Genomic DNA, 12,543 nt, shown 5'->3' with positions numbered 1-12,543 from the left:
AGAGAAGGCGAGAGGTGCACATGATCGACCAAGAGAGGAAAGGCATGGACCCAAGCGCGGGGCTACTCCTATCATTAAAATGGGAGAACTGCAGACTCATGACGGGTATTGTGACTGTAGACTGGTTTCTTGCGTCGCATGCCTTTAAATTAGGCTCTGTCACTGACAGCAGATGTAGGAAGTGGAGGAAACGATCGAGCACATTTTGTGCTCGTGCCCTACGCTTGCCATCTATTAGAATTGATAAAGCTCTCAGATATAGAAACAGCAAGTGGCATAGGTTCTAGAAAGCTTATTGTATTTGCCAAGAGTACGGAGTTATTTTATAACATAGATCCTGGTTTTTGATAGGATTTTTCATTTTGGTCGGCAAACAAACTTTTGGTAACTCTGCGGACTCATTCAAGCTAACCCGTACTTAAAAAAAAACACTCTTCTACATAAATTCGATTGGGCAACGCTCTGCTTAATGTTGGAATGAAGAATCGGTTTCTAAAAAATTTTGCGCACAAAAATTTTTATATAAGCAAATAAAAATTCAAAAATCAGGCATGACATTTCTCTTCTATATCTTAAAATCTTTCTATAACAACGAAAGAAAAAAAATGCAAAATCGGTTAAATTACGAACTGCAAAGAGTTACGAAGATAATTAATTTACTACTCCAATACTCGATTTGTTCCACTGTGTACCACAAGATATGATGAGTACCTACACATAGAAAAAAAATTGATTTGTTACACAATGTAGTGAATGCACATTTTAATAAAATCCTAATTATGATCAACCCAAACATCATTAACAAAATAAGTAAACAGAAACGCAATGAGAATGAAACAAAAATATGCCGGCTGTTAAAGTAGCAAACGCAAGCGCACACTTGTCCCCCCAAAACAACGCACACATATGCAAATTACACACTACATACAAGCGCACATGCTCATTGGGCTCTCAGTTTCACACAGAATATTTGGGAGCCAAGTTGTTTGTGTGCACTGCGTGTGTTCAACATTGTTCAACAAGTGGGGAGTTTTATTTGATATGAATTTATGTATGTTGTTGTTATTTGTTAACTGGTTTGAGTTGTAGTGCAATTGTTGGTAACTTTGAGATTAATGTGTACTCACATTGAAAGCATTTGAGATGACTCCAAGCATTTAGTTTGTAGCGAATTAGCGAGCGATACGAAAGTGTTTTCAGAGGAAACTTACGCGTTAATTCGAAATTGATAATAAAAAGTTTTTTTTTGTAATATAAATTTTTTTTTTGGAGTTTTCATTTCTGTTTGCTTGGGATGAAAAGAAAAATGGTTTAAAACACGAAAAAGTTGAAAGGTTAATTGTTTTCGCTCTAAGTTTTGTAGTTAGTATAAGAATATGCTTAATAATGGTATAAAAAATAGTGGAAAGTGAAAAAACTGTAAGCTGTGTTAGTGTTGGTGAAAAAAGCTGTGCTTATGGAAATTTTTAAGAAAGTTGGGTTTTCTTGAAATTTTTAATATTCATATTACATGGAAAATATTTGCTATGCATTTTAGTTGTGAAAATCTTTTGAAAAAATATCAAAACAGTGGTTTGAAATTTGGTGAAAAGCGTTGAAAATTCTTTGCAATTTCTGCTAAACTAAACGTACACATACAAACATGCAAGCGCATGTATTCTGCAATTTGCGTTGTGTATACCTGCGCAGCATTGGCAGAGTGTGGATCACTTGGAGCCAGTTTTGACTGCTTCGTTAAGTTCGGCCGGGTAGTCGTTGTCGTCGTCGTCGTCGCTGCGCAAACGTCGACTCTATTTTTCTTGTTCATGCGGGTGTATATTTGTGCGTGTGTGTTTTGCTGTTAGAAACCACCTGTTGATTGTTGAATGTGGCTAACAAAAAGGGAAACATAAAAAAAAAATTTAATTAAATGCTCCTAAATTGATGATATCTAAAAGCAAAAGTGTTGAAATAAACCTGATGTATCTATAAAATATACAAAATAAATAAAAAATGCACATATTTAAAAATATTTATTTATAAAAAAATGTGTAAATTAACCTTGGCCCATGAATTAGCATTAATTTTCTCAACACAACAAAAAACCGGCTAATAGCTGAGAAAAAAAGCTAGCAGCTGAAAGAAAGAGCAGAAACCAAAAAAAAAAAAAAATGCAAGAAAATAAAATCGCGAAAGAAAAAAAGTGTAGTGTGAAACAAAATTCAACATAAAAGTGAATAAAAAAATGCATAACACAAATATGATGAAAAAAAATCTTAAATATGCAGCTAACTGTGCTATACCTTAGCTAGTAAAGCAAGTTTTAGCAGGAATAGTGTCGAAGGCACGCATAAGTAACAGGGCTAAGATAAGCGACATAAGAGTAAACCGAAAACTGGTTTATACACATTAGAGTTGTCGTTAAAAAAATTAAATGATCGTTTTATGCCGGCCTCACCTCTTCAAACGCTTACACCAAGGAAAACAACTAAGGAAGGTTAAGTTCGGGTGCAACCGAACATTACATACTCAGTTAAGAGCTATGGAGACAAAATAAAGGAAATCACCATGTAGGAAAATGAACCGGGGGTAACCCTGGAATGTGTTTGTATGACATGGGTATCAAATGAAAGGTGTTAATGAGTATTTTAAAAGGGAGTGATCCTTAGTTCCATAGGTGGACGGCGTTTCGAGATACCGCCATAAAGGTGGACCAGGGGTGACCCTAGAATTTGTTTGTACGATATGGGTATCAAATGAAAGGGGTTAATGAGGGTTTTAAAAGGGAGTGGTGGTAGTTGTATAGGTGGCCGCCTTTTCGAGATATCGGCATAAAGGTGGACCAGGGGTGACTCCAGAATGCGTTTGTACAATATGGGTATCAAACGAAAGGTGTTAATGGATATTTTAAAAGGGCGTGGGGCTTAGTTCTATAGGTGGACGCCTTTTCGAGATATCGGCATAAAGGTGGATCAGGGGTGACTCCAGAATGCGTTTGTACAATATGGGTATCAAACGAAAGGTGTTAATGGATATTTTAAAAGGGCGTGGGGCTTAGTTCTATAGGTGGACGCCTTTTCAAGATATTGCCATAAAGGTGGACCAGGGGTGACTCTAGAATGTGTTTGCACGATATGGGTATCAAATTAAAGGTATTAATGAGGGTTTTAAAAGAGAGTGGTGGTAGTTGTATAGGTGGTCGCCTTTTCGAAATATCGGCATAAAGGTGGACCAGGGGTAACTCTAGAATTCGTTTGTACAATATGGGTATCAAACGAAAGGTGTGAATGAGTATTTTAAAAGGGCGTGGGGCTTAGTTCTATAGGTGGACGCCTTTTCGAGATATCGCCATAAAGGCGGACCAGGGGTGACTCTAGAATATGTTTGTACGATATGGGTATCAAACGAAAGGTGTTAATGAGTATTTTAAAAGGGAGTGGGCCTTAGTTCTATAGGTGGACGCCTTTTCGAGATATCGCCATAAAGGTGGACCACGGGTGACTCTAGAATGTGTTTGTACGATATGGGTATCAAATTAAAGGTATTAATGAGGGTTTTAAAAGGGAGTGGTGGTAGTTGTATAGGTGGTCGCCTTTTCGAGATATCGCCATAAAGGTGTACCAGGGGTGACTCTAGACTTTGTTTGTACGATATGGGTATCAAATGAAAGGCGTTAATGAGTCATTTTTAAAAGGGAGTGGGCCTTAGTTCTATAGGTGGTCGCCTTTTCGAGATATCGCCATAAAGGTGGACCAGGGGTGACTCTAGAATATGTTTGTACGATATGGGTATCAAATTAAAGGTATTAATGGGGCTTTTAAAAGGGAGTGGTGGTTGTTGTATAGGTGAAGGCGTTTTCCAGTTTTTTTTCGTTTTTGGTAATTTTCGATATCGAAAAAGTGGGCGTGGTCATAGTCGAATTTCGGCCATTTTTTTATGCCAATACAAAGTGAGTTCAGATAAGTACGTGAACTGAGTTTAGTAAAGATATATCGATTTTTGCTCAAGTTATCGTGTTAACGGACGAGCGGAAGGACAGACGGTCGACTGTGTATAAAAACTGGGCGTGGCTTCAACCGATTTCGCCCTTTTTCGCAGAAATAAGTTATTGTCCCAGAATCTAAGCCCCTACCAAATTTCACAAGGATTGGTAGATTTTTGTTCGACTTATGGCATTAAAAGTATCCTAGACAAATTAAATGAAAAAGGGCGGAGCCACGCCCATTTTGAAATTTTCTTTAATTTTTGCATTTTGTTGCACCATATAATTACTGGAGTTGAATGTTGACATAATTTACTTTCATACTGTAAAGATATTAAATTTTTTGTTAAAATTGTACTTTAAAAATATTTTTTTTAAAAGTGGGCGTGGTCGTTCTCCGATTTTGCTAATTTTTATTAAGCATACATATAGTAATAGGAGTAACGTTCCTACCAAATTTTATCATGATATCTTCAACGACTGCCAAATTACAGCTTGCAAAATTTTAAATTACGTTCTTTTAAAAGTGGGCGGGGCCACGCTCATTGTCCAACATTTTACTAATTTCCTATTCTGCGTCATCAGTTCAACTCACCTACCAAGTTTCATCGCTTTATCCGTCTTTGGTAATGAATTATCGCACTTTTTCGGGCGTGGTTATAGTCCGATATTGTTCATTTTAAATAGCGATCTGAGATAAGTACTCAGGAACCTACATATCAAATTTCATCAAGATACCTCAAAATTTACTCAAGTTATCGTGTTAACGGACAGACGGACGGACGGACGGACATGGCTCAATCAAATTTTTTTCCGATCCTGATGATTTTGATATATGGAAGTCTATATCTATCTCGATTCCTTTATACCTGTACAACCAACCGTTATCCAATCAAAGTTAATATACTCTGTGAGGTCTGCTCAACTGAGTATAAAAATATCACGGTTCTTCGTACCGGAGCGACTCGGGATTTTTTTTGTAAAATTTTAGAATAGCACCCCCGAGTTCGGGGTAAAACTTGGTACCATATGAAAGAGGGAGTTGTCCCGATCACAAAAATATATATTTTAAAGTGCGCAAACTTATAATTTAAAAGTTATTTGTTGTTAAAGTTTGCAAATTTAGCAAAATTCTATAGCACTTTAAATTACAATTTACACATCTTTCAAAACCTTAATCGACATACATAAATATATAAATTGGCAACGATAAACTTAAATTGCATTATTGTATATTTCACATTTCATTTTTGCATTGTTTTTACTTATTGTAAATGTTTTTATTAAATCAATCGCGCTTTTGTAGCAACATGTACATTTATATATATATATTTTATTCATGACATTACAAAGCTGTGCTGCCACATAAACAAAAAAAAAAAAAACAAATATAAATATTACCTTACCACCTTTCAGTTAATAAAGAAAAAGGAGAATATATATATTTTTACTACTCATTTTGAAAGTTGAAGTGGCTACCGCCACGGTGATGTCCTTCTGCATAGTACACTCTTCCGCGCAGAAGGTTAAACCACACACCCGGACTTGGCATTTCGTAGCCCAGGGTTATTTTTTATAAGCGCGGCCGAAGGCCGCCTATGCAGAAAGGTGTTCTACGCAGAATTACTGTGAATGGCGCAGCCGGTGTTGGATTGGCTAACATAACAATAAACATAAGAGTTATAAGGTAATATCAGCTCGTTCACCAATGCAAAAAAGAGCTTTTTCAAATTTTTGATAAATAAAGACTAGAAAAGTTAAATATATATATACATCAGACGAAAGGTATTTTTATAAGTTATTTTTCGATTCTGCACTTGTTCCGTTTTTTAGATGTGGCAGCACGGATTTGTAATGTCATAAAATATATATACATACGTATACACATATAAAAGTTGTATAGAAATTTGCAAACTTTAACAACAAATAACTTTTAAATTATAAGTTTGCGCACTTTAAAATATATATATTTGTGATCGGGAGAAATCCCTCTTTCATTTGATACCAAGTTAAACCCCGATCTCGGGGGGGGGGGTGCTAAACTAAATCGCCGCCTTTTTTTCCCGACCAAGAGCTGTCGTTTCAGTCTAACCCCATTTAATTTGTTGCGTCCCCCACCCCCAAAACAATATCACACATAAATGTTGGTACCCATTGGGAATGATCAATGACTTTCTCACGGTGGTCAAAACTAAGATTTGTCTATGGTGAATCAATAATTTTAAATAAAATTTTTTTGTTTCTAACAAAAAACAAGTAAGAAAGGCTAAGTTTGGGTGTAAGTCGAACATTACATACTCAGCTGCCAAATTATAGCTTGCAAAACCTCTAAATTGCCTTCTATTAAAAGTGGGCGGTGCCACGCCCATTATCCAAAACTGTACTAATTTTCTATTCTGCGTCATAAGGTCAACTCACCTACCAAGTTTCTTCGCTTTATCCGTCTTTGGTAATGAATTATCGCACTTTTTCGGTTTTTCGAAATTTTCGATATCGAAAAAGTGGGCGTAGTTATAGTCCGATTTCGTTCATTTAGCGATCTGTGATGAGTGCCCAGGAACTAACATACCAAATTTCATTAAGATACCTCAAAATTTACTCAAGTTATCGTGTTTACGGACAGACGGACGGACATGGCTAAAAGAATTTATTTTTTCACCCAGATCATTTTGATATATAAGAAGTCTATATCTCGATTAGTTTATGCCGTTACGGGGTACCGTTATGCGAAAAAAATTAATATAATCTGTGAGCTCTGTTCAGCTGAGTATACAAACGTTTAATTATTTTAATTTACAACGCTTCATTAATGCTTTGTACCAACCAGGCATCTATTCCTCACAATAAACAGCTGTTGGCTTTGTTGGTGGAGGCCATTTTTTTTTAAACGGTTTTATTTAGCTTGACTTGACAGGCAGGCCGCACGGCCGCATGCACGGCTGTTGTGAACGAATTTTGTAATTGAACTTTAAGTAACTTCCCGATTAGCTACAAGCTTGAAACGTGGAATATAGTTCAGAACCCGATGACAATGCAATAATAAGAAGAAAAAACTCCGATAGGTGGCGCAAAGATCGAGATATTCACAAAAATCGTATTTGCGGTCCGATTTGGCTCATATTTGGAACACATAATACATACAAGAATAGAAAGCGACCTGTGAAAAAATCGCCGCTAGGGGGCGCAAGGATCGAGGTATTCACAAAAATCGTATTTGTGGTCCGATTTGGCTCATATTTGGAACAAATAATACATACAAGAATAGAAGGCGACCTATAAAAAAATTGCCGCTAGGTGGCGCAAGAGTTATTCACAAAAATCGTATTTGTGGTCCGATTTGGCTCATATTTGAAACACATAATACATACAAGAATAGAAAGTGACCTATGAAAAAATCGCCGCTAGGTGGCCCAAAGATCGAGATATTCAAAAAAATCGTATTTGTGGTCCGATTTTGTCCATATTTGGAACACATAATACATACATGAATAAAAAGCGACCATGATGTCCGATTTGGCTCATATTTGGAAAAAATATTACATACAGTCCGGTAGAAGTGAGATCAAAATATTTTGGAGTTGGAGGAGGGACAAGCATACGTGGCGCAGAGTCGAGTAAAGTCTTTCGAAGGAGGGCTTAGATTGGGTTGAGGACTTAGATTGTAACAAATTGTCACGGCCACCGTGGTGTGATGGTAGCGTGCTCCGCCTATCACACCGTATGCCCTGGGTTCAACTCCCGGGCAAAGCAACATCAAAATTTTAGAAATAAGATTTTTCAATTAGAAGAAAATTTTTCTAAGCGGGGTCGCCCCTCGGCAGTGTCTGGCAAGCGCTCCGATTGCATTTCTGCCATGAAAAGCTCTCAGTGAAAACTCATCTGCCTTGCAGATGCCGTTCGGAGTCGGCATAAAACATGTAGGTCCCGTCCGTCCAATTTGTAGGGAAAAATCAAGAGGAGCACGACGCAAATTGGAAGAGAAGCTCGGCCTTAGATCTCTTCGGAGGTTATCGCGCCTTACATTTATTTTTTTTTTAATAATGAGTCACTAAATGAACTAAATAGAATGATAAATAATAGGCAATTAAATGAAGATTAAAAACTTGAAAATAAAATAATTAAAAAAAAAATTTGAAGTTAAACGGTTTTATTGAAAACAATACTTACATGAAGTAATAATAATACTAACTTTTATTTAATTGTCTGATCAAAGCCCTAGATTGATGAGGGTTGTGATGACTAGTACCTAGGACCTACCTAATTATTTTTTAGCTTTTAGTATTATTATTACTTCATGTAAGTATTGTTTTCAATAAAACTGTTTAACCTAAAATTTTTTTTTTTTAATTACTTTTTTTTAATTATTTTTTTAATTATTGTTTTTTTCAACTTTACTTTAACTCGCTATCCAATGTAGGATTCAACTAGAAAAATGTGCTGGATATTCATTTGAGAACTATACATTTCTCAAAATCTCTCAAAGATTGGGAAATAATTTTAGAATGACGTTGGAGATCAACTCGAGACCTATAAATTTTACAAAAATATTCAAAGATTGGATAGTTATTGGAGAACGAAGTTGGATAACAACTAGAGAACTCTCACGCTTAAGAATCATTGGAGAAAGATGTTGGATATCACCTCCAGATATGAGATATACATACATATTGTAACGAATTTAGTGCAATTCCGCTTATTTGCAATCTTCTGCTAACGTTCGAATCACTAAACTGTTGAATAAATAACTCCAATATTCAATAATGCAAAATGGTCTATATTAGACTACTTTCACAATAAAACTTCTACTTCTCGACAGATAGCGTGCTTAAATCAAAACTGATTCGTCGCGCCTCAGCTACTGCTTTTATACTCTTTGGTTTCCTCGTTGAAATATTTCTAGGCGTGTCTATTTCTAGAAGTTGTTATTTGTTTACCAGCTATAAATTTCTCAGCTATAACTACAGATGCACGATTTTTATAGCTTCTCGCATAGCCCATGCGCGTGTATATGTGAGTTATACTTCCACAGACGATTGCCTACTTTTGGGAGTATCTAAGATAAGATATATGCATGTGTTTGTGCTTTTCTCCGCTGCGTGTACGTACATACATATGTGTAGACATAATGATTGATTCGTTTATGTAGATACAAGTGACTGCTTGTTTTATTGTTGTTGTGGCTTTATTTACTTAGGATCAGCTTAGTGATGTGAGTATCACTTAGTGTCACTAATATTCGTCACACTGCCCTCCACCTAAGTCTGATCGGGACGATCAAACGATCTCTCGATCTAAACGCTGCCAGCCTTTCCAAATGAACCACTTTCATTTTGGTTCGTGGTTTGCCAATGGTTTGTATGCGGTACACTACGTCGTTGATCCGGTTTACAACTTTGTATAGGCCTTCCCAATTACACTGCAATTTCGGGGACAACCCTTTTTTTGTTGTGGATTGTATAACAGCACCAAATCTCCTTCCTGAAAACCTTCCGAAATAATTGCTTTATCGTGTCTGGCTTTCATCTTGTCACTCATAACCTTTGCTCGTTGCCTGACAAGATCGTGTATCTCTCTCAGCTCTTCCCCCAAGACAACAGTGGATTTCTTGATATTTCTCTCCGCATCGGCACCTATCCCAAACTTCAAATCAGCTGGCAGTCGAAGGTCATTGCCAAAAGTTACCTTTGCGGGAGTTTGGCCCGTTGTCTCATGCACTGCCGATCGGTAGGCCATCAAGAATAATGATATGTGTGTATCCCAATCCTTATTGTACTTGTCTACTACTTCTATTGAAACGTTCCACCATACCATCGGACTGAGGATGCATTGCAGTTGTCCGTGTTTTTCGAATGCCCAATGATTTACACATTTCCTGGAACACAGCTGATTCAAAATTCCTGCCTTGGTCAGAATGTAAATCTATTGGTAAAGCATACCTTACAACCCAATCGTTTATAAACACTTCTGCTACTCTTTCCGCTTCTTGATTTGGGATTGGGTATACCTCTGGTCATTTGCTGAAATAATCCATAACTACCAGTACATATTTGTTTCCGCAGTTGCTAGTAGGAAATGGACCTGCGACATCGATAGCGATCCTTTCAAATGGTGCACCTGAGTTATATTGCTTCATCTGGCCATGACATCGGGTTTTGTGCCCTTTCGCTGTGCTGCAAACCTCGTAGTTCGAAATCCACTCAGTGACCGACTGACGGCAACCAACCCAATAGAATCTCTGTTTAATTTTCTCGAGCGTCTTCGTGATTCCAAGATGACCTCCGCTTGGACCGTTATGCAGCTCACTGAGCACGTCAGGAATCCTCTTTATGGGAACAACTATCAGTTTCTTCTTGCATTGACCATCCTCATTCGCCCATACTCGAGCAAGCAACCGGATATCAATTCTAAACTGTTCCACTGTGCCCAATATGACTTCGCAATGGGCTTCTCTGCTGACATCTCCTCTATATTTGGTCTTTCGTTTCGTTCGAGCCCTTGCATAACATGTGACAGATCAGTATCTTCTAGCTGACACTTCCTTAGTTGTTCCTTGTCCCATTTATCCGTACATGTTATAGTCATTAGCCGGACATCTATAATGTCTTCTTTAGCCTCGGCCTTTGAACAGTGCTTGCATTCCAAACTGCATGGTCTTCGTGACATTGCATCAGCATTTCCATGGGTACTACCTTTTCGATGCTCAGATTACGGAACTGCACAAGCCATTTCAACTCTACGTGATATGTCCTGACGCGGAATCGCTGGCCGTAGAGGTATTTGTGAAAATGTTTAATGCACTCTACCAATGCCAACAGCTCTCTCCGTGTAACACAATAGTTCCTCTCTGGTTTTCCAATCGAACGGCTGTAATATGCAACCACCTTCTCCTGTCCATCGACCAGTTGTGGCAAAACGCCTCCTATAGCATATCCACTCGCACGGGTAGCTATCCTTTTTCGTGACGTTGTTCAACTTGCGGTAGTCCACGCAAAATCTTATTTTCCCATCCTTCTTCTTCACAAGTACCACAATTGATGTTTCACAACGTTGGTACGGCCTGATTTGGAGCCATCTTGGTCAAATATGTTGGCGTACTTTAGGAGCAGTTGTTTTGCCTTACTCTGATAGTCTTCCTCTAGCCCCTCCGTCCATGCCGCGATATCATTTTAAAGATCAGTGTGGCTGGTTGAAACGTATTCCTGGAGCTGCTCACAGTTAATAACTACATCAACCTCTTGGCATCTTCCCAATATAGCTCCTTTGGTTTTGATTGGTGACTTGAACTCATTGAGTACTCTTACCGGAATACGTCCATCTTGTTTTGTCATAGCCAGGGTTTTTCCTACAAGTTTATCCGCTGCGTGTACGTAAATAAAGCCACAACAACAACAATTGCATGTTGCCGTATAAAAAAGCCTACCATAAAGACTGAAAAACTGTTCCGTAGTTTCACTTTATAATTTGACTAGACTTTAAGCAAACTTGGTTTAAACTTAGCTTAATCAACTACTGAAAAACCGAGTCTAACGCACAGCAATACATTTTTATATAGATATGGATATTCAGCCATCATAGCGTATTCTGAGCATGAGCCCTGGAAAACATGCCTTGACCGTTCGAAATAATGGCTAAAATTATTATATTATGTAGTGTATAACATAATCTCGATTTACAGAATGCCGACATACAAAATCTGGAAACACATAACCCCGACATGACCAAATCACGAAAGAAAACCCGACAAAATGTAAGCTGGGAAATCACACACGATGTCATACAAAATACGCACGGTTCGGTATTATTTTATTATTTTAGACATCTCTGCACAACAACACTTACCCGATCCAACACCAAGTACGCGATCCACAGTGTTTCTGCGCAGAATACCTTTCTGCATAAGCGCAAAGAACGAAATTTTAGTAAATTTGTCTGATCTGTGTGTTGCCGGGACTTGGAGTTGTCAGGATTTTGCCTAGCCCCGATATTATGTTGTCTGGAAATAGTCTGCTCGGGTTTTCGTTATGTCGGAATTTGGTAATGTCTGGATTGTGTCCTGTCGGGATTTCAGAAAGTTGTCGGGATTATGTGATGTCGGGATTCTCGAAGTCGGGATTATAGGTGCACCCAAATGTTTTTGCGCAGAGTACCTTTCTGCGTAAGCGCAAAGAACGAAATTTTAGTAAATTTGTCTGATCTGTGTGTTGCCGGGACTTGGAGTTGTCAGGATTTTGCCTAGCCCCGATATTATGTTGTCTGGAAATAGTCTGTTCGGGTTTTCGTTATGTCGGAATTCGGTAATCTCTGGATTGTGTCCTGTCGGGATTTCAGAAAGTTGTCGGGATTATGTGATGTCAGGATTCTTGAAGTCGGGATTATTAGGTGCACCCAAATGTGATATCACCCACAGTATTATCATCTTCTTTCTTCAATCGGTACCAAAATTAATGTGTCATATTTTTGACCTTGGTATTGCTGTTTGAAGGGGTGAGACTGGAAAAAAAGTAATTTTATTTATAAAGACCACGCTAATACACACACATACTTACATGAACATAGTTAATTATGGTCAAAAAAATAAGCTA

At 37.8% G+C, this 12,543-nt stretch overlaps 1 protein-coding gene across 11 annotated transcripts in view; it reads left to right on the top strand.

Moving 5' to 3' along the window:
- Dys (Dystrophin) overlaps positions 1-12,543 on the top strand; it is a 1,130,370-nt gene that overhangs the window by 12,234 nt on the left and 1,105,593 nt on the right. For 2 of the 11 annotated variants that reach the window (XM_067758248.1, XM_067758245.1), the window contains exon 1: positions 1,058-1,334. The exons of the other annotated variants lie outside the window; for them this stretch is intronic. The gene's annotated coding sequence lies outside the window, so the exon portion shown is untranslated. Of the gene's footprint in view, positions 1-1,057; positions 1,335-12,543 lie in introns of those variants that run through there. 11 annotated transcript variants of the gene reach the window in all.

This window comes from Eurosta solidaginis, chromosome 1, assembly GCF_040869045.1.
Source record: "Eurosta solidaginis isolate ZX-2024a chromosome 1, ASM4086904v1, whole genome shotgun sequence".
Taxonomy (NCBI): domain Eukaryota; kingdom Metazoa; phylum Arthropoda; class Insecta; order Diptera; family Tephritidae; genus Eurosta; species Eurosta solidaginis.
Note: the sequence above shows the minus strand (reverse complement) of the source record. Positions and strands in the feature narration are given on the sequence as shown.